Raw genomic sequence first — 21,356 nt, forward strand, 5'->3', positions numbered from 1 at the left:
AAAAATATAACATGCCTCCTCCCTTTTCTATAGGTTGGATTTTAACAACTGCAAGAAGAGCTCTACTTTTGGAATAAGGCTTTCGCACCCCCTACTTCCTTTTGTGTTCTTTGTTCTCTATGAGCCACTTCTGAGGGTAGTTTCCCTCCCTCCTGCCAGTGGTATATGATGTGACATTGTGGGTGCTACAGCTATGGAGAAGAATTAGGTTACATTTGGACCTCTCCCCTTGTGCAAGTGCCTTCTACTTGAAAGATGGTAGCATTGGACCACTGTAGGGAAGGGTTGTGGAAGGTTAGGACAATTGTAGGGAAGGTTTTTTTTTAAAAGGTAAGCATTCAAATATACAGAGCTGTCCCATGTATTCTGAAATGGTGCTGTCTTGAGAGGGCTGTACCACATGATACTTCTGAATGTGTACACAACAATTGTAGGTATCTCTGTTGGTATATTAGAAAAAAATCTCAGAGCCACAGTATGGTAATAGCTTAACAAAATGTTGACTAAATGTTAGTAGTTCAACTCTTAAAACTAGGACATGAGATTGTATCCTGGCTGTTCTATATTATACCAAACAACTGAGTTCTTGGATTAGTGGTTTGAAATAAGCAATTTGCAACACAGTGGCTGACATAATGTGCATTGCGATGCCAGTGTGGCCCATCAGCCAGCACTGCTGCACACATGACAGGCAGTCCTGGCAGTGTTATGCAAGCGGGCAGTTGTGCAACTATTTAAAAATTAGCTGGGCTGGGCGCAGAGCATCTGCACCTCTAGTTCCCCCTGCCTGTCCGCCGATTTCTTTCCCAGCCTGCATTCCCACCCACTCCCCCGCCTGCTGCTGCCATTTTCTTTGCCCGCCTGCCACCGCCATTTTCTCCCCTCGCCCGCTGCTGCTGCTGCCATTATGTCCCCCCATGGCCGTTTTGTATCCTGTCTTGCCCGCCTGTCTGCTGTCGCCACTTTCCTCTCCCCCTGCCGGCAGCTCGCTCATGAACTCTCATGAGAGTTGCCACACACGGGATTAGCAACCGGTACACCTTAGAGAAATAGAGATAGATATAGATAGATACTTCCTGTGGAAGTAGGGCTATGAAACTGTTGGTGTGCAGTTTTCAGTGGCTGCATAACTGCCTGCTTGCGCAACACCATTGAGATTGTTTGTCATGTGTCCAGCAGTGCCTGTTGATGGGCAGTGTCGGTGATGCATTGCTCATCATGTCGGCTGCTGTTAATAACAATCCTAAAAATAAAGAAGTTAAAATAGCATTTAAAGGAAAAATCATGACTTTGAATTTTTTTAAAAGCCTCACAATTGGTGGTGGTTCTTTCTTTAATTTCACTAAAATAAGACATTTTAAAAAAATAAGGCACTAAAAATAAGCATCATGGGTTGTATGTAATCCACTTATAAGAACAGTCCTGTTGGATCAGTTCCAAGGCCTATCTAGTGCAATATCCTGTTTCACAAAGTGGCTCATCAGATGCCTCTTTATGCACCTTATGTAGGAGGAAAGGGTAAGTTTTGCCTGTCTGCCATTCCCTCTGTCTCCAGAAATCTGCTCCTGAAGTTGGGGGAGTATCATGCAACAGGAAGGGGGACTCAATCAATGGGAAGCAATTGGTCCTTTCTTTTGTGAGAGCTGAACAACTTCTGCTTGTGCTATAAGTGCTTAAGCTATAGATGTTTAACCTCAATATACATATATTTTGCACAATATAACCTCACAGTTGGTTGCTCCTGCAATTTGGTCTAACCAATTCATCCAAGACAATTTATCAATCACTCTTTGACACATAGAGGCTGTTCTCACATGCACCCTAACACAGGCTGGGTAAGCCCAGCCTGGGTTAGGCTGCGCATGAGAACGGCCGGGATTGAGCCCGATACCAGCTGGGCAGCGCTGACTAGCCCCGCTTTTAAATCTGGCTCTTAGCTGAGTTTAAGGAACCAAGCGAGTCCTTAGCCAGGGTTCTGGGATTGTGTGTTCGCTGGGACTACATTCAGCCCCAGCAGACACAGAGACAGGCACTTAGAGAGCTCATCTCCTGAGCGAATTCTCCAATGCACTGCACACATTGCACTGCACATGCAGTGCATTGTGGGATATCCAGAGGTGGGGACTCGTCATCCCGGCCCCTGGAGCGCCATGCTGTGCCATGAAACATGGATCATCTGGGAGTGCGGTGTGCATTCCCAGCAACAGTCAGGTGCTCATCTGGGGGAGAAGGTGAGTTGCACCAGCCTCCACCCACCGCCCCACCCATCTGGTTGTGTGAATGGCCATGGTGCCATTCACATGACCGGGTGGGTGGGGTGGCGGGTGGGCCACCGTCCCCCAAGATGAATGCCTGACTGTTGCTGGGAGCACACACCATGCTCCCAGATGATCAGAACAGAGCCATGGAGGCCGGGACACCATGTCCCGGCTTCTGGATATCCCACAATGCACCGTGGGATGTGCACAGTGCATTGGGGGATTCCCCAGGAGATGGGCACTCTAGACACCCACCTCTGTGTTCACTGGGGCTGAACACGACCCCAGCAAACGCATGACCCTGGAGCCCGATCTCACAATCTCACACGATCTCACTTGAGCCCTTAACCCCTGCTAACAACCTGGTTTAAAAGCGAGGCTAGGCAGTACTGCTCCGCCGGGATCAGGCTCTATCCCAGTGGTTCTCACGTGCAGCCTAACCCAGGTTGGGCTTCCCTTGCCTGGGTTAGGGTGCGTGTGAGAACAGCCTAATCCATTACGTTTTGCTCTTGTAGTGGTTTCTCTTTTAATCAAATAGATGTCTTTATTTTATAAAGCCATTTTGTCAGACTTCTTTGTTTGGCTTCTGTAGTCTTCCCCCAACCACACTTCACTTTGGTTAAATGAAAGTGTTCATTCTTTTTCCTGTTGCTTTCGTCTTATACTTTAGAATCTCAAGTCTATGCATGGTGATCGTCTTATAGTTTAGAATCTCAAGTCTATGCATGGTGATCGTAATTTCTGGTAAAATGGATGGAAAGGAAAATACTAAATGTTGCAAGATAAAATAAATTAGTCTGCATGAATTTCTGCCAATTCTGAAATCTCACGGAACCATGTCAGTTTCACAGGGAACTTCAACTTGGTTAGAAGTATATAAATATATTGCGTGATAAGATCTTCTGTCAGAGAAGATGGCTTAATTTTGATCATGTAATAGCGCCACCTTCAGGAAACTTGTGAGTGGTAGTGTTTTGACAACAGTATGTGGACAGCTGTCTTCAGTAAAGCTATAGCTAAATGAAAAACCAAGCTTCCTAATTTGCCTTAATCTTTGGGTACCAGTCTCTTGTTCACTGGCTGGAAATTTAGTTAGACATTCGTCTTTTAATATTTATTTATTTATTTATTTGATTTCTACACTGCCCTTCCAAAAATGGCTCAGGGCGGTTTACACTAAATGAATGAATGAATGAATGAATGAATAAGATGGATCCCTGTCCCCAAAAGACTCACAATGTAAAAAGAAACATAAAATAGACACCAGCAATAGTCACTGGAGGTACTGTGATGGGGCTAGATAGGGCCAGTTACTCTCCCCCGCTAAAGAGAATCACCACATTAAAAGGTGCCTCTTTGCCAAGTTAGCAGGGGTCAGTGAGATTAAGATGAAAATAGACAGTATAATTTTTTAAAGAATAACCTAGGCTGGTGGATTCATGTTGCAGCCAAGATGTAAAAATGAATCAAGTCAAATTTGTTGGGATTTATATGTATATACATTGTCTCTGTTCTTGTTACCGATGTATTGCCTATATACCTGTGTATAGGCTTGTGGTAGATTTTAGAATGTTCATGTCATATATCAGTTCTGTAGACTGATTGGTTAGTTTGTATTTCTTACTGGACGCTTGAGACTGTTATTTGTCTGTTAGGATGATCTTTCACTCAGAGCAGGACTGTTGTTTATGATTTGGGAATCATTAAGTAACAAACCTTAATAACTTTGTTCAATCAACTTAACAACCCTGTTAGGGGTGTGCACACAATAAAAAACCTGGTTTTTTGTTAAAGTAGAACCGGACTTGAACCTACTTGGGCCTGGTCCATTTCTGTGCACACTAGAGCTGGATCAGCTCGAGTCCGAACCAGCTCAGTGGGGTGGGCGGTGATTTTTTTTTTAAATTATGAAAACATGTCGAACTTGCCATCATTGTGGGGCCTCTTGGTGTGCTGCCGTGGCCATGGGGGGGGGGGATATCTCCTGAGGTTCTCCCTCTCTTCCCACTGGCTTCACAGATGGCCAGTACACATGTGTGGCGGTTTCCAAAATGGCTGCTCAGAGCAGCTCGGAATGGGCCAAAAGTGGGCCATTTGAGACTGAGGGGAGGCTGGCAGGAGGTGGGGAAGCCTCGGGAGACCACCCGGTCAAACACCATCTGGGTCAAACATCAGTATAGCCTCCTGTCACGATGTCTCAAATCAGTCCAAGGCCCAGCTCAGAGTGGGTGGTGACTCTAAACCAATTATGATAGCAGGCAAAGAGCTCATGAGCCAAGCCATAGAAAAGGTGCAAACCGAAGCACCCACTTCTCTAAAAAAAGGGTGATAGAAAAAGAAGTTTCCTCTTTTGAAATTCAAAATGTCTGTGTTAGACTTCCTTGGTGATTCTCTCCCCACATGCATGCTGAATTTGATCGCACTGTGGTCACCGTTCCCTAAATGGCCGATGACACTGACATCAATCACCAGGTCCTGGGTGCCACTCAGAATTAAGTCCAAGGTCGCCTTCTCTCTGGTTGGTTCCAAGACCAACTGTTCTAGGGCACAGTCATTTAGCGTATCTAGAAATTTGACCTCTTTGCCATTATCTGACTATGAATTTACCAGGTCTATGTGTGGGTAATTGAAGTCACCCATTATTACAGCCCTTGACGCCTCCCTGTTTTCCTACTGCAACTCCCAGTCACTGTTGGCATTTTGATCTGGAGGGCGATAGCATGTCCACAGTAGCATGTTCCCTTTCAGGCCTTGTATTGTCACCCACAGGGTTTCTGTGGAGGACTCCAGTCCACCTAGGTTTTCTAGCTTGTTAGATTCTATCCTTTCTTTAACATACAGTGCTACTCTACCTCCAAAGCCCTCCTCCCTGTCCTTTCTATAGAGTTTATATCCAGGGATAACAGAGTCCCACTGTTTCTCATTGTTCCACCATGTTTCTTATATGCCCACTATATCTATTTCTGCGTTAGCAGCCAAGCACTCCAGCTCACCCATCTTGGCTCAGAGGCTTCTGGCATTGGCATACAAGCACCTGTATGCTGAATCTCTCACCTGATGTATGCTATCTTTCTTTTGACTCTTTGGCCAGTTGGCACAGGCTCCTGTCTGTTCTTTATGCGGTACTGCTCTGTCCCCTTCTGTTTTATCTGAATCCTTTGCAACCTCACACTTTAAAGGATGACTTTTGCCAAACCAGATACTGCCCGGCTCCTGTCGGCTATTTCATTTTAAAAGCTGCTCTGCAACCTTTCTGATTTTAAGCACCAGCAGTCTGGTTCCATCTTGGTTCAGGTGCAGCCCGTCCCATTTGTACAGGTCTTGCTTGCCCCAAAATGTATCCCAGTGCCTAACAAATCTAAATTCCTCCTCCCGGCACCAAAATCTCCTCCACTCATTGAAACCCCTCAGCTCTTCCTGTCTCACTGTAGCTGTGTGTGGAACAGGTAGCATTTCTTAGAATGCTACTTGGGGGGTCCTGGACTTCAATACGCTATCTATCAGCCTAAATTTGGCTTCCAATACCTCCCAACTACATTTCCCCACATTATTGGTGCCGGTGTGCACCATGACAGCTGTCTCCTCCCCAGCACTGCCTAAGAGCCTATCTAGAGGCTGCGTGATGTCCACAACCTTTGCACCAGGCAGGCAAGTCACCGTGTGGTCAACACGCTAGTCACAACCCCATCTTTCTATATCTCTAATGATCAAATCAGCCACTACAAGGAGGCCCCCACCCCTCAGACGAGTATCCCCCGTGCGAGTGGATATGGGCTTATCATCCATGAAAGGGGTCCCTTCATTTCCCGCTTCCTCAGACTGATGTCGTCCTTGCCCAAGACCTTCATTCTTCCTTACAGCAGAGGAGCTACCAGCCTTGGAGTGGGATGCCTCTGTCACGTCCCTGAAGGTCTCATCCACATGCCTCTCTTTCTCTCTGAGCTTCTCCAGATCCGCCACTTTGGTCTCAAGGGAACAGATTTGCTCCCTGAGGGCCAGGAGCTCCTTGCACCGAGCACACACCCATGACTTCTGCCCATGGGGCAAATAGTGGCACTCTGTGCAATTCACTGGGAAGGTTTCCTTCCCCTGCTGACTTTCTATCTTCATACTGTTTTGTATGTTTACAGTATTTAGAGATAGTTTATTAGAAGTAGTTTATTATCTGTTTATTTTTATCTGTTTATTAGATAATTTATTAGAAGGATAGGTCTCAGCTGTAATGCTCAGCTATTTAACTGTCCAAACAGCCTTTCCCTAGAATAAGAGGGATATGAGGGAGGGATTTGTACTTGCGTTCTCTTCTCCACCAGGCTCCTTGTGATCACAGGGGCTTGTTCCAGGCTCCCCTGCACACTTCCCGCTAAACTCCTGCAAAACTCTAACATCCTGTTTTCTATCCCTGTTCGCTATGCTCTCGGGCCTTCACCTCTTATGTAGAGAGTAGTCTTCCAACTGAGACACAGGATGTGAGTCAAAGGAATGTGGTGCCTCCCTCAGCCCTATCTGACTCCACCCCCTCCAGGCAGGGACAGATTAAAACACTAGGAGTAACAAAAACAAGACAAGTTTTTGCAAATATGGTTTCCGTTTATTGAATATGTCAATAAGGGATCGTCGGTTTGATGTTCTTTCTTGAATTTTGTTTTCAATTGTCTCCCATCAAGTTGTACCTGCATGCTTAGCAACCGACAATCTCTCCTTAACACTGGACTTGCATATAACCTCAAATGGCTCTTAATTTCTGGCTTATATTTTATTCTTTGTTCTTTTCCATTGCTGCACAGTTTTTACACATGTGCTGTATTTGTTGAAAATAAAATATTTTTTTTCTAAAAAAGAGGAGAAACCTTGCTATGTGTGAGCGAGGAGGCCTGTACATTCAATTTTTCAAATTGCACCTGTTCTGTTTAGACCTATAGGATTCAAAGAAGATGTGAAATTGACTAGTTTAGATACCAAGCAGTTTCTGGTTTCATTGCTAAAGAAAGGGTACTCTGATTTATTTATTTTTTAAAGAGCTGTATGAGTAATGTGTAGACATGGATGCATCCTTTCTTGTGCTAAAAAAAGTGCTACAAGTCCTCCAGGTATTGTGGCAAGGGCATCTATTCTTAGTGTCCACAACAATAACATCAAACAATACACTTCTATTGTAGTATTTTGATCGCCCTGATGGAGCCTTGTCCTGGCTTTTTAAGTATAAAACTTACACCTAAAAATTAAACAAGTAGATATGGTGAAACAGAAAAAAAGACATATCATTTTTTTAAAAAAATAACAGACAGCTCTACCATACTGCCTTCAAGAGTCTAGAAAGTTATCAGTGTGGAGTTATATAGTCACACAAGAGGATTTCCCATCTAAAAGTTTGTCTACATCAGGGGTTCCCAATTGATGGTACTCCAGATGTTGCTAAACTACAACTCCTATCATCTCCAGCTACAATTTATTGTGGCTGGGGATGATGGGATTTGCAATTGAGCAACATCTCAAGTACCACTGGTTGGGAACCCCTGGTCTACATGAAACTGTTGCTGTGAGGAGACCCCTTTCAATGGCTTCTGTCCACACAGCAAGCTATCTGTATACATCAGTGAGTCATGCTGAGAGAGGTATTTTCTCCATGCCACCATATACCTTGTTACACTTGATGGATGAAGCAGCTGCCATGTGGCGCACAGGTCTCCCCATAATAGTTATGTGCCATGTGAAGCAGCTCATCATGGGTATTGCCATGTTTTATTCATGCCAGTCCACTACAGATATCACTGTGGAAGACCATAATAAGGTGCTTTAGATGGCAAAGGGCTGACAAAGCTTTAACAAGAAATGGTCAAGAAAAGGCACAGAACCTGCAGCTAATAGTAGCAATAGGAAAGGTGTGCAATGCTGTCAAACCCTGCATATTATACTGTGTTTGTTTGCAGATTAAAAACTGTACCATAATAGTGGTACACTGGGATAACTGTTTCGAGGAGCTTGCATTGGTCTTTTCTTTATGCAATGTATAGTCCAAGTCCATACTTTGAAGCAGGCACTTGAGTTTGAACAACTGTTTAGCGAGGCCACTTGAACTGATATAAATGTGTACAGTGAACATGCTCTTTCTGTCATGCCTGTTTAGTGCATCTTTGAGAAACATCAGTATGGAAGTATTAAATAATATTTAAGAAAAAAAGATTAAATGAATGCTTGACTCAGTAGCATTTTTTTAAAACCAACTTTGTCAAGTGCTTGTACTGCATGAAATCTCTCCTATTAAAAGGTTGCTGTTGCAAGCTGAATCTTCCATTTAATAAAGCTTTGGGAGAATTGGATAGTTTCCTTGACATGGGAAGGTCCAAAATGGGAGGAGAGCTGTTCTTGTGCATGAATTGTCTCCTTGGCTAAGCAGGATCTGCCCTGGTTTGCATTTGAATGGGGGACTACATGTGAGCACTGTAAGATATTCCCCTTAGGGGATGGAGGTGCTCTGGGAAGAGCATCTGCTTGCTTGCATGTAGAAGGTTCCATTTTCCCTCCCTGGCATATCCAAGATAGGGCTAAGATGTATTCCGTCTGCAACCCTGAAGAAGCCACTGCCAGTCTGTGTAGATCAGGGATTCTCAAACTTGGGTCCTCAGGTGTTATTGGACTTCAACTCCCATAATCCCCAGCCTCAGTGGCCTTTGGTTGGGGATTATGGGAGTTGAAGTCCAATAACACCTGAGGACCCAAGTTTGAGAATCACTGGTGTAGACAATATTAAGCTAGATGGATCAATAGTCGGTATATATACTCAGTATAAGGCAGTTTCCTATGTTGCTATGACAGATCTGACCAACACTTTAGGTTTAGTTGTAATACAAATTTAAGCTGGCTTTACAGGAATTTCCTCTTTCCAGGGAGCCCTGGGACCTGCAGTTCTGTGAAGAGAGCTCAGTCTCTGTTAACAGGGAATGTTCAGCACGCACCTTCACTAACCAGATTGTGCTTGTCAGGATTCTTTGGCAGAGTCATTACAGCTAAACTGGCATACAGATAATATTTGTTTATATTGAAGATTGACTAAGTAGATACTAATTAATACCAATATTTATTTATTATGTATTTATTTATTTAGTACATTTTATACTGCCCCATATATAACTCCTGGGCAGTTCACAATATCCCTGGGTGGTTCACAATAAAAATATATTATATTATATTATATAAATTATAAAACAATGTAATATAAAATAAGCTGTAGATAAAACAAATAGATTATACTCTCATCCACTTATATAATTACTCCTTTTATATCTCTTCTGTTGCACTTCCGTCAGTTGCTTTCATTTTGGTATTCTGCATTTATCATACTCTGTGGAAACATCATTCTTTGGAAGTATGGTGGCCTTGCTTTTGTTTTGTGAGGCAGGCAAGCAGTCAGCATGTCCTGCTAGAGGTGTCATTTACGGTATAATTCAGCACTTTCAGCTCTCTCTAGCCTGGGTATTCGATTCCAGTGTAATGGTGAATTCAAACTTGCAGAGACAGCAACAGAGGCAGAGCACAAACCAATAGCCTTTAATCAAATTAACCAAATTTTACTTGTGTTTTTTAATTAGTCACTTGATCCAAACACTTGTTAGAATATTCTTTCATTACTGTTTATACAAACCAACCAGAAAGTTTAACAACTGGCACCTCAAATGTAAGCACCCTGATTTTTAAAGTCAATTGATGTCAGTGGGACTTGTTTGCAGGTAAATACAGAAGGATCAAATGGTAAATAATCCGGTTTTTAACATTTGTCCACAAGTGAAAACGCTTCATAATGTCCTTGCCTTGACAAGGAATATGATATCTAGAATATAAAGTAAAAGGAGAGAAATCATCCATATCTGTAATGCAGACAAAACATAAAATGGCTTTATGGAAAAGACCGTAATTATGCAAGTGTTATTTTCAAGTTTCTTGGTACATGCAATTCCCTTTATCTTCAAGGGACACCAAGTATGTACTTCAGCAAGGATCTTGAAATAAATGGCATTAAAAAAAGAATGAGTGATGGTAAAATAATATATTGTGTGTGTGTGTGTGTGTGTGTGTGTGTGTGTGAGAGAGAGAGAGAGAGAGAGAGAGAGAGAGAGAAACTAATTGTGCTGTTATTGTGCCATCTGTACATCTGATGGCTGAGTTTTATAGATATTTGCCTCCACAATATAAGAAAGGCTTCAAAGGTGCTCAGAATTTAGAAGCTTTCCTTCTGTTGTTTTGAAAATATTTTTAGAAGGTGCTGAGCTATTCTTTAGAATTGCAGAGTCAAGCTCTTCTGAAATCACTCTGTCCACTCAAAATAGGAACAAAAAAACCCCTGAGCCTTCAGTACAAAAATTATGTGATGAATATCCTCTATATTTACTGACTGGTGAAACAGCACTCAGTTCACAAATAGCCATTCCACAGCTGAAGAACTGTAGAGCAAGCATTACATCTGTCTAGCCAAAAGCTGAAACATGCATTAGGATTCCAGTAACTGACAAGAAGATATTTGCTTTAAATGCATTTATGTGGAGGTAACGGAATAAAACAATAGGACAAGTGACCTGGCTTTTAAAGTAAAGTAGTTTTACAAAGTACTTTAACTCTGTGATATTATTCAAAATTAGGGTATGCTTAAATCCATTGATTTTCTTTTGATTCTAGCATAACTCTGCATAGGAGCAGGCTGTAAGACTACAGTGCTGTTCATTTATATTTTTTGACGTTCAGTTGAACAGTTACATGTTTAGTAACAAACCTCAAGTTTCTTAACACAAGGTGGTGGAGAGGGTGGGAGATATTTAATTTTGATGTGGTAAATTGAAACATTTGCAGTGGTTTTGTATTTAAGATTAGCAGGCATTTAAATGTCACAGGCACTATCATTATTAAAGGACTTGTATCTTTTCTATGTCCTTCCAAGTAGTCGTCATTTTATTAATATTTTCTCTTTATTTCTTATTAAACAAAATTAAGTATTTCTTTTTTCTAGATGGGTTGTTTTTTTAAAGCTCTGGAATGTTATATCACTGTTTGAAGTGGAAACTTGAGCTGAGGGTCTCCCAGCCTACCCAACTGAACTAAGCAAGGATGTGAAGTCCCTGCCCCATTCATAGTTGAACATTCATCAGTCTTGTCACATTCCAGATGTTACATGTTGTGAAAAGGGTGAGATAGGATCTGATGATAGAATCTAATTAATCCAAAAAAGGTGGTGGGGGAGAGAGAACCATCACATTATTTGCCCTTTTGCTAGTTTTGTAGATCACTTTTGTTAATATAAATTGCATAAAACAGTGAAAGATACATTATATTGCCACTTAATTAGTAAATTTGCATGCAATAAATTATCCTGTGTATTTTCTGAAGAGCATATATGACAGTTAGGCAACCTCTGGCACTTCAGCTGTTGTTGAACTACAACTCCCGTAATCCCCAGCCTCAATAAATTGTGGCTGGGAATGATGGGAGGTGTAGTTTGACAACAGCTGGAGTGCCAAAGGTTGCCTATCCCATAAACTAATAAAGTAAAGGATACAGCCACACGTTAGATCTTACTTAATAGCTCCTATAGTTACTTGTGCAATGAAGATTGAAAGGGTATTTGTTAATGTTTTAAGTTGCATCAAATCATTTTGTGTTCTGGAGTCTTTTTTTTCTGGGAAGACTTCTGTGTATGCTAGTTTCAATATAATACTTTCAGAAAATTCTCCATAGTACTTCCATTGTAGTCCAGTTCTTGTAAATGGCAAAAGGTTAACTTTACACATATGGGCAGACCTTTCATGAGGCAAGGTGAGGCAGTTGCCACAGGCAGTAGATCACTGGGGCATCAGGAGGATGGCAAGCGCCCCCCCCCCCATTGGAACAGCTCTTTTGGACCAATCTGACTCTTGCAAACTTTGAAAGAAGCATTTTTCCTCACTGTCCTTGGAAAGCTTGCAAGAAGCACAAGGAGAGAAGAGGAGGCTACTGGCAATCTTCCCTCCTCCCTGTCCCCCTTGCACTTTCAAACTTCGCAAGGGCTAGTTTTGAAAGGGGATTGGCCTGCACAAGGAGCATAGGGTAAGACAAATTTTTGTGCCTGGCCTCAGGTGCTACAAACTTTCCAAATATATACAGTATGAAGCAACAATAAGCTTTTTAAAAAGAGGATATATTGAGCAAGTAGTGAGCAAAACGGGAAAAATTACCCATGCACTTGCATGCTAAGATTTTATCTTCATTCTGAAAAATGGTATCCAAGATAGTTCTCATTTCTTGATAATTGCATTAACTTTCTGTCTGATTCATCAAGAAAAGATGGCAGAGTATTTTTAAAGTCATTAATAATGAAACTTTCGGGAGTAATTAAAGGTATAAGAGGAGATTATTAATGCTCCCCCGTCAGCAGGTTACAATCCTGCACCAATTTACAGTGACAATAGTTCTTGTGGTATGGTAGGGGTGTGTGTGTGTGTGTGAGAGAGAGAGAGAGAGAGAGACTGACTGACTGACTGACTGACTGACTTTTTCAATATATATTTTCTTTTTATATTTTAAAAAATGAAGTAGTTGGTAATATAGCAAAATACCATAGTTAATGAACTACAGAGAATACTTTATAGAGAACACTTGGTAGGTAAAAAAGCAAAATTCAGAATTTCAGAATCTGCTTTCAATGCCAGGGCACGATCTTGACTTATTAAGCAATTTTTGAAAAAAACTTATTAAGCAATTCTGAAGACACAAGTATCTCTGAGAATGTGCAAGTATGCCCTCCTGTGATCACAGACAGCCAAGTCTCATATGGCATTATGTCTTAGAAATTAAGCATCAGGTAAAGTCCTGAATATACACGCAACAAACACAATCCTAAGCATATTTATGCACACGTCCCACTTAATTCAATGGGAATTACTCCTGAATAAATATTACAGTATAAGGATTGCAGCTTTAATTTCTTTACTTATTCTAGCATCAGCTTAGAAGGTTAATTGAGGACAGTACATTGAAGACCACTTCTCAGCTAGGATGCAGTAAGAATAATATGGAAAATAACAGCCAATTATTATAAGGCTGTGGTACAAATCAATAGCTAATGCTCGTTTGGAACATTATGTCCAGACCAGTGATCTCAACTTTGGGGGGTGGGGGTGCTAAAGTGGAGTACTGAAAATGAGAACAACATTATTTGTTTACCTCAGAAAGGAGATTAGATACTATAATATTATACAAAGGAAAGCACTGTATGCCTTAACTATAATGCAAGAACCAGGAACAGGCCAACAACCAGGAACTCAACAATAAGAACATGTTATGTTCCTCATCATTTCATTGATACGTGTGTATAGTCTGGGATTCAAAGGGTCAATGGCAATGTGCTAGCCAGTGCTGTACTTCAAGTAGTGATATTAGCCAGGAGCTTTTCATAAGCTTCTTCTACAAAAATATTGTGACTTTATTGTATTCATGCTTGTGAAAACTTGAAAATAAGAATTAGGAACTATAAAATGTGCTGCCTGAGTCTCCCTTGAAATCTTGAAGGCCTTAGCCAGGCCCTCTTCAGACCTCTCTCTAGAGAAGAGTCTTTTCAGACATTCATAAAAAGGGATACTGGACTCACGTACAGCATCCCAAGAGTGTATTGTCCATGCTTATCAAGCTTTTCTGAAGAGGCAAATACCATAAGCTTGATAGATATGATTTCCATCCGTGCTCAAAAGGCTGGTGAATTTGCCTTTTCAGATAAATGGCATACACGTGGACAACGTGAGCGAGTGGGGAGGCTTTTTTGAGCACGTCAGGGCAGGGCTTACATGTGTGCTCTTAGGATGCTGTACATGAATACAGTGTCCCCTTTTATGAAAATCTGAAGAGGGCTCTTCTTTAGAGATAAGGCCCCACCATGAAGGAGTGAGAAGTGGGCCACTTCAAAATGCAGAAATTTCAAAGGAAAAAAGCAATTGACAGTGTGATTTTAATAGGGGAGAAAAAGAGAAAGGGGAGGAAATGGAGGGACACCATTTATGCTCTGCTTCAGGCAGAAAAATGTCATGAGCTGTCACAGTTTGGAGACTATGCATTGGTCTTTTTTTTTAAAAGTAGGTATGGACAGAAGGTAGATTGAGATAGAAGACTGGCAAATCTCTGGGTGATTGGCAGTAGATTGGCAACGTTTTGTTTTGGTTTCTATATTTCCCATTGTTTAACAATAGCAAAACCCCAAAAGGTTTCCCATCTATTAGGCTGCTGAAGTAAATAAAGCTTCTGGGGAAACTAGGAGTGGAGTTTTGTGTGAATGGACTGAGAAAACAAATACAGCATGTGCTGTAGGCACCTGGTTCCCTAAGTTCAAGTGTATATTCACTCCACGATCAACTGTTTTGCATCTGGCTCTGGTTGGTGGAGTCAGGGGTCTGGAAAAACAGGAAGGAGAAGCTGCAAGCCTAAAATCTTCTTAACCCATTTTAAGGGGCCAGGAAGCAATCACTGGTCGATTATTGACCAAACTATATGCTCCCAACACTTCTCTCCCACTCCTTAAAAACCCTAAATGCAGCTGTGGTGGGACTGCAGATTTTGATCAGAGCACTAGTATAGCATGATTGTGCTCAACCTCTTCTCAGTGGGCCATTTTTCTGATCAAAATTGCTGTCCCCAACTGTTTACCTGAGGGAGTAATAAGACATAGGGCTATTTTGATCTGAAAAATGATTAACAAAAGTTTAAGCACACTTCATCTTTGTTGCTACTATGGTCAGATTTTCAGCCTCCTGCATTTCAGGTTTTTAAATAAGTGGGGGACTAAATGGGCTTCCTGTTGTGGTATTTTTGATGAATCCATTCCTTGACCCACGCCAGCTTTTGAATGGTGCTTGAGTTGCTTTTAGTCCAGTCCTGGAGTGGAGGCTGACCAGCAAGAGCATTGAAAGTAGTCTCCACTGGCCTCTCTGTAAATAAGATCTATTTCATTAAACCATTAGTATTCCTGATTCAATTCCACTGTCTTGTGGAATCACATGCTACGACTTTTCTCTCTGGATTCTGGACCTGTATAATGTGTACTTTGGTTGACATGAGGAGAAAAACATCAGTGGCTGACATGAGGAGAAAAACGACTCAAAGCAGTCACACTGGAATTAAAAGGAGAAGTTAGGCACTGCCTAACTTGTCCTTTCAATTTCAAGTGGACTACTTTGAGTCATTTTCCTTCTCATGTCAGTCACTTTTTAAAGTTCTCACTAACAGTGGAATTTTGTACATATGTATAAAGTTGAGTTTTATGTGTGATATATAAAATAAATTTAAACTGTTGCCCACCCAGAGACTAAAGAATGGAGCACTTAAGATATTCTAAAAACAATCAGTAAAATTCAGAAGACTAAACTGAATGAGTCATGGATGGCAGAAAACTTCCTTTTAATAAGCTAAAGTATATATCGCAAGGAGAAAGAGAATGAATCTAAATAGTCTGGCTATACAGAACCTCTTGCCAAACAAGCTTCTTACTGCAACATCTTAAATTATCCTTTTTGAGCCTTGCTATTGCTTTCCATTTTTTCAAAATCCTCTGTCTAGGTTAAATATTGTTTTGTTTTAGAAAGCTAATTATCTTCCATCCAGGCACTAGTCAAATCAACATTTGCTGAGCTTCAACAGCACCAATGGTCACAACACCCAGTGATCACAACACCCAATGATCTCAGGTCATTAAATTGTATTGATGTGATTATGAGGTAACATAAGTAGCAGACTTATCTAGGGTTTTTGAAGTTTGTTTAATTAACATTAATTGAAAATAGTAGGCTATCAGCTTGAAGATACAAAGTACTCCTAAGCATCTGCTTCACATTTCCTTATACTCCAACTAGTTCCATAGGTTAAGCATAGAGTATCTGCAGAATCAAGGATCACAAATAGTTTTGTGAAACACTTGCAGATAAACAAACAAACAGTCTTGTATGAAGTCCTAGGCGGGCTAGAGAAAGAGGCTTAGAGAAGGAGGTGGCTGGATTTAAGAAAAAGGAGCAGGGATTGTGATGGGCCCTGTGAGGAGCAAACGTTCATATCACCTGAGCTTCTACTGGCACAGAAACCTTGGTGGTGCCTGAACAACTGAGGGACCTCGTTCCTCCAGGATAGCTTGGTCAGAAGCAGGGGTGAGAAGATAGGAGGAGTTAGGTGATAGAGATGAATCCATACGGGTGCCATGGCACCAGCTCGTGGCTGGGAAGAGGGAGCTTCTGAGTTGCGTTCTGACTCAAGATGTGGCTGGCCACTGCTGTGGTCCAAGCTGTTTCGCTGGTCAGCAGGACAAGGATGAAAGGGCTTTTATAAGGGTTTTTTTAAAATGAAGGTTGTGGATATTATCAGGTGGAGTGAGTTGGTCCAAGTCAAAGCTTCCACAGATTCGGGTGCAGAAGGCATTGGCTTTTGCTGGGCCCGCATCTTAGGCATTGGCTTTTGCTGGGCCCACATCTCAAGAACAAGGTCCCTCAGTTGTTCAGGTAGCTCCAAAGTTTCTGCGTAAGTAGAAGCACAGGTAATATGAATGTTTGTCCCTTGCTGGGCCCATCTCTATCTCTTTCTTTAAGCCTCTTTCTCTAGCTTGCCTAGGAATTCATACAATCAGGACTTTATGCTAAAACGCCTCCTTGCAGTTGAATGTAACATTAATAGGATTGCTTTAACCACACATTTTTTTTTCTCAATGTATCCCTCCCTTATTTTGACTTTTGAAATTTCAATCTTGCCTCAGTCAAGTTATTTCCTGGATCCACAACTTTGTGTACATTTAATCTGATGTGGAACTTTCCTACCCAGAGATAATTTCCCCACACAAACCCCACACACAATTTTTGGGGTGTTTACCAATCACCCTGGGGCAGTTCCATTAACAGCAGTGCCACGTAGCCCCACTTTCAAACCCAGCTGTTAGCCAGGGTTAAGGGAGCAAGTGCTCCCTTAACCCGAGCTAACTACTCATGTATTTGCTGGGGCTATGTTCAGCCCCAGTGGACACAGAGATGGGCACCTTCAGCGCCCGTCTCCTGGGAGAATCCTGCAATGCATCACGTGTGTCACACAGTACATTGTGGGATTCACGGAGGCCAGGACAATGAGTCCCAGGCTCATATCATATCAAGAAGGTTATTGGATCCAATAGGATTCCAAGAAGCCTTGGAGGGATTTGGTGTTCGCGCTGCTGTGATCCTGTTGACACTCTGGTGGAGAATTGGAATAATCAACTCACCAGGGTAGTGGTCACAATCGCTCCTAAGTGTCCTCTCCGACCCGCTTCGAAACTGGCCCCTTGGTATTCGGAAGAACTACAGGAGCTGAAGCGGCGAGGTTGACGACTAGAGAGCAAGTGGAGAAAGACTCGACTCGAATCTGACAGATTACTACATAGAGCACATTTGAAGATCTATGCTCAGGCAATACGTGCAGCAAAGAAGCAATTCTTTTCTTGCTGTATCGTGTCCGCAAGTTCATGTCCGGTGGAGTTGTTCAGGGCTAATGTGTGCCCCTTCCCTTTAGAATCAGTACTTGGAACCAACAATTACTCACTGTGATGTTTTTAATTAGTTTTTTGTGGACAAAATCTCTCATATTCAGGCTGAGATTCAAACTCCACAATTGTTACAGAGTCTGATGCCGAGGTGTCCAGCAGCTCTTCTTATGTGATAACTCTGGATCAATTCCAGTTTGTGACTCCTGAGGATATGGACAAGTTGCTTGGAATGGTGTGGGCTACCACCTGTCCTCCTTGCCCAACATGGCTTATACTATCTGGCAGGGAGGCTGTTGTAGATGGCCTGGTAGAGATTATAAATTCTTCTCTGAGAGAGAGTAGGTTGCCTCCTCGTCTTAAGGAGCCAATAAGTAGACCACTTCTGAAGAAGCCTGCCTTGGATCCCTCAGAGGTAAGCAACTACAGGCCTGTCTCCAACCTTCAATGGCTGGGTAAGGTTATTGAGAAGGTGGTGGACTCCCAGTCCCAGGCGATCTTGGAGGAAAATGATTATCTAGACCCATTTCAAACTGGCTTTCGGGTGGGCTATGGAGTGGAGACTGCCTTGGTTGGCCTGAAGGATGATCTCCAGTTGGGAATTGGCAGAGGGAATGTGACTCTGTTGGTCCTTTTGGATCTCTTGGCGGCTTTCTATACTATTGGCCATAGTATCCTTCTGGAACGTCTGAGAGGATTGGGGTTGGGAGGCACTGCTTTGCAGTGGTTCTGTTCTGATCTCACGGGCAGATTCCAGATGGTGTCCCTTGGAGACTGTTGTTCTTCAAAACCTCAACTTTCCTATGGTGTCTCCATAATGTCTCCGATGTTGTTTAACATCTACATGAAACCGCTGGGTGAGATCATCAGGAGATTTGATGCAGGGTGTTATCAATATGCTGATGACATCCACATCTATTTCTCCATATCAACATCATCAGAAGGCATAACCTCCCTAAATGCTTGCCTGGAGGCAGTAATTGGCTGGATGAGGAATAACAAATTGAGGCTGAATCCCGATAAGATGGAGGCACTTATTGTGTGAGGTCGGAAACTTGGGAGACGATTCTGATCTGCTGGTTCTGGATGGAGTCACGCTCCCCCAGAAGGATCAGGCACGCAGTCTGGGGGTGCTTCTGGATACGAGCCTCTCCCTGGTGTTCCAGGTTGAGGTGGTGGCCAGAGGTGTTTTTTTTATCAGCTTCAGCTGATACGCCAGTTGTGTCCGTTACTTGAGATGAATGACCTCAAAACGGTGGTACATATGCTGGTAACCTCTAGGCTGGATTACTACAATGTGCTCTGTCTGGGGCTGCCTTTGTACATAGTCCAGAAACTACAGTTAGTTCAGAATGCAGCGGCCAGCTTGGTCTCTTGGTCATCTAGGAGAGACCATATTACTCCTGTGCTAAAAGAACTACACTGGTTGCTCTGCACGGCATGGAGAAAAGCTTATCATGTGGGAGCATGCTCCGTGCTCCCACCAAGTAACCAGTGATCATCTGGGGGAAGGCAAAGTTTGAGAAGCCTTTCACCTGCCCACCCGGTAGGTTGTGTGAATGGCCCGTGAGTGAGTGAGTGAGTGTGTGTGTGTGTGTGTGTGTGTGTGTGTGTGAGAGAGAGAGAGAGAGAGAGAGAATGCCTACATTACTTAAAGGCATTCAGTATAGTGTACAACTTTTACAATATTTTACTGATAACACCATCCTGAAGGAAATTAAATTAAGCAAGAGAACTGTGAGGTTTATGGGAAATTTCTGGGAAGATAATCTGCAGTTTTGGACATGGTTGTTAAACATTTGTTATTTTTAATTATTGTTGTGGTGGTGGGGTGTGTGTGAGTGTAAGAAAAATAAAAAAATGAAGTACATATTTAAAGTGAACACAAATCACCTGCTTCTTGTTGTGTCCTTACTCACTCCTGAATAATCATGAGCTGGGATCTCACTACCACTATTACTAAATCCACTAATTTCATTTAATTGTGTTTTTTCAAGGGGCTGTGTGACTTTATCTTAGTTGAAAGTTTTACAAACATTTTTGGTGTTCAACATCAGAAAGTTCTACTTTGTGGTTTGGGAAAGCTCTTCCCCATGGTGTCTAATCATATTTCCCTTTTTAAAACACCTGGAAATTTAGTGATCCAAAAACCTTCGGTTTACAATTTCCCTAATTGCTTCCTAGAGATGCTCCTGATGAATTTCTGCCTAATGCATCTCTGATCAAGGCAAAGTGTGGGTGCATGGAGCCTCATTTCTAAAGCCATCATCATATACCAGGCTGTACAAAGTCTTTACAGCTCATATGGCGCAGGTTAAGATGGGCACCTTTACTTGCAATTTCCATTCTTTTTAGGGCACGAGTGAAAATGTAAAGTAGCTTAACTCATCTTAAACCAAAGGTTTTTGGATTACTGAATATACACAGTCTATATGTAACAGGTACAAATATACTAGGAAACATCCAGGCTAGTTTGTAATGACTAAAAACCACTGATATCAATTAGATAAGTTAATCATGACTACCAAGAAGTCCCATTAACTTAAATGGGAATCAGTCATTACTAACTTTAGTATGGATGTTGCCCACTGTGTTCATTATGTTCTATGTACAGAGTTCTATCCTAAAACTAGCAGAATTCATAGAAAACTAGTGTGGTGTAGCTTTCTTCTGTTAGGATTGGTTGTAGTTCTAAAATACGGTGTTAGTGTAGCAGACTGAGCTATGAATTATTGTTTCTGCCCTGAATTCACTATGTGTCCAGAGGCAAGCCACTAGTTCCTCCCCCTTCACCCAGTTTGGGAACAGTATTGACCTACCTTATGGGAATATTGCATAGATTACAAGAAGAAAAGATATGCAGTGTATTTTGGAACATTCAAAGTAATACATAAATGCCAAGTGCTGTATGCCACCACTTCTTAATCACATGGACCTGGACATACATTCAGCTGAAATCATGGTGACCTACTTCTATGTATATGTATTTAGGACTGAGGTGCTGATGCTGTGCTGAACTGGTTGCACGTTGACAGTTTAGTTTGTGGTTTCATGCTATGGAACTGCAATGATGTTATTGCACCATTTGAATATTTTGGAAATAGTCACAGTAAATGCAGTTGAATTTGATATTTATTATTAATTTGGTGGCAGCCAATTGCATTTGGTGCCAGAAAAAAGACACTCTTGGGGATCAGCAATGCAGATGCTTGGATCTGGCACCAACTGCCGCCAAATTAATAATAAATATCAAATGTACCTTTAAGATATGGTCTGTTTTTAAATGGCAAGAGTTCCCCCTTCCTTGGTGTTTCAGAAACTGGCAAGATCCAGCTTCTGCCCCCTTTCCGTTCCCGGGGTCTGAGGAAGGCGCCTGCACAATTCTGATTTGCTGAAAATTGCAGAGGGCTCGTCCTAGGCAGAGCCTGCCTGTGCTGCTGCTGCTGACGCGTGGCTCTTGCCGCTGCAGCTGCTGCACGTCCCTGTGACGTGCTGGGAGCAGACTTCGATCCCGAACCCCGGGTCTTGCTTTCGTTGCTGCGCCCTTTTTGACCAGGTACACACACCTTCCTGCGTTTGCTTATTACTGCCTTTATTGT

At 42.2% G+C, this 21,356-nt stretch overlaps 1 protein-coding gene across 14 annotated transcripts in view; it reads left to right on the top strand.

Annotated features, from left to right (window-relative positions):
• EPB41L3 (erythrocyte membrane protein band 4.1 like 3) overlaps positions 1 to 21,356 on the top strand; it is a 219,037-nt gene that overhangs the window by 26,470 nt on the left and 171,211 nt on the right. For 13 of the 14 annotated variants that reach the window (XM_053248617.1, XM_053248625.1, XM_053248627.1 and 10 more), the window contains exon 1: positions 21,166 to 21,313. The exons of the other annotated variant lie outside the window; for it this stretch is intronic. The gene's annotated coding sequence lies outside the window, so the exon portion shown is untranslated. Of the gene's footprint in view, positions 1 to 21,165; positions 21,314 to 21,356 lie in introns of those variants that run through there. 14 annotated transcript variants of the gene reach the window in all.

The sequence above is a fragment of the Hemicordylus capensis genome, chromosome 4 (genome assembly GCF_027244095.1).
Source record: "Hemicordylus capensis ecotype Gifberg chromosome 4, rHemCap1.1.pri, whole genome shotgun sequence".
Classification (NCBI taxonomy): domain Eukaryota; kingdom Metazoa; phylum Chordata; class Lepidosauria; order Squamata; family Cordylidae; genus Hemicordylus; species Hemicordylus capensis.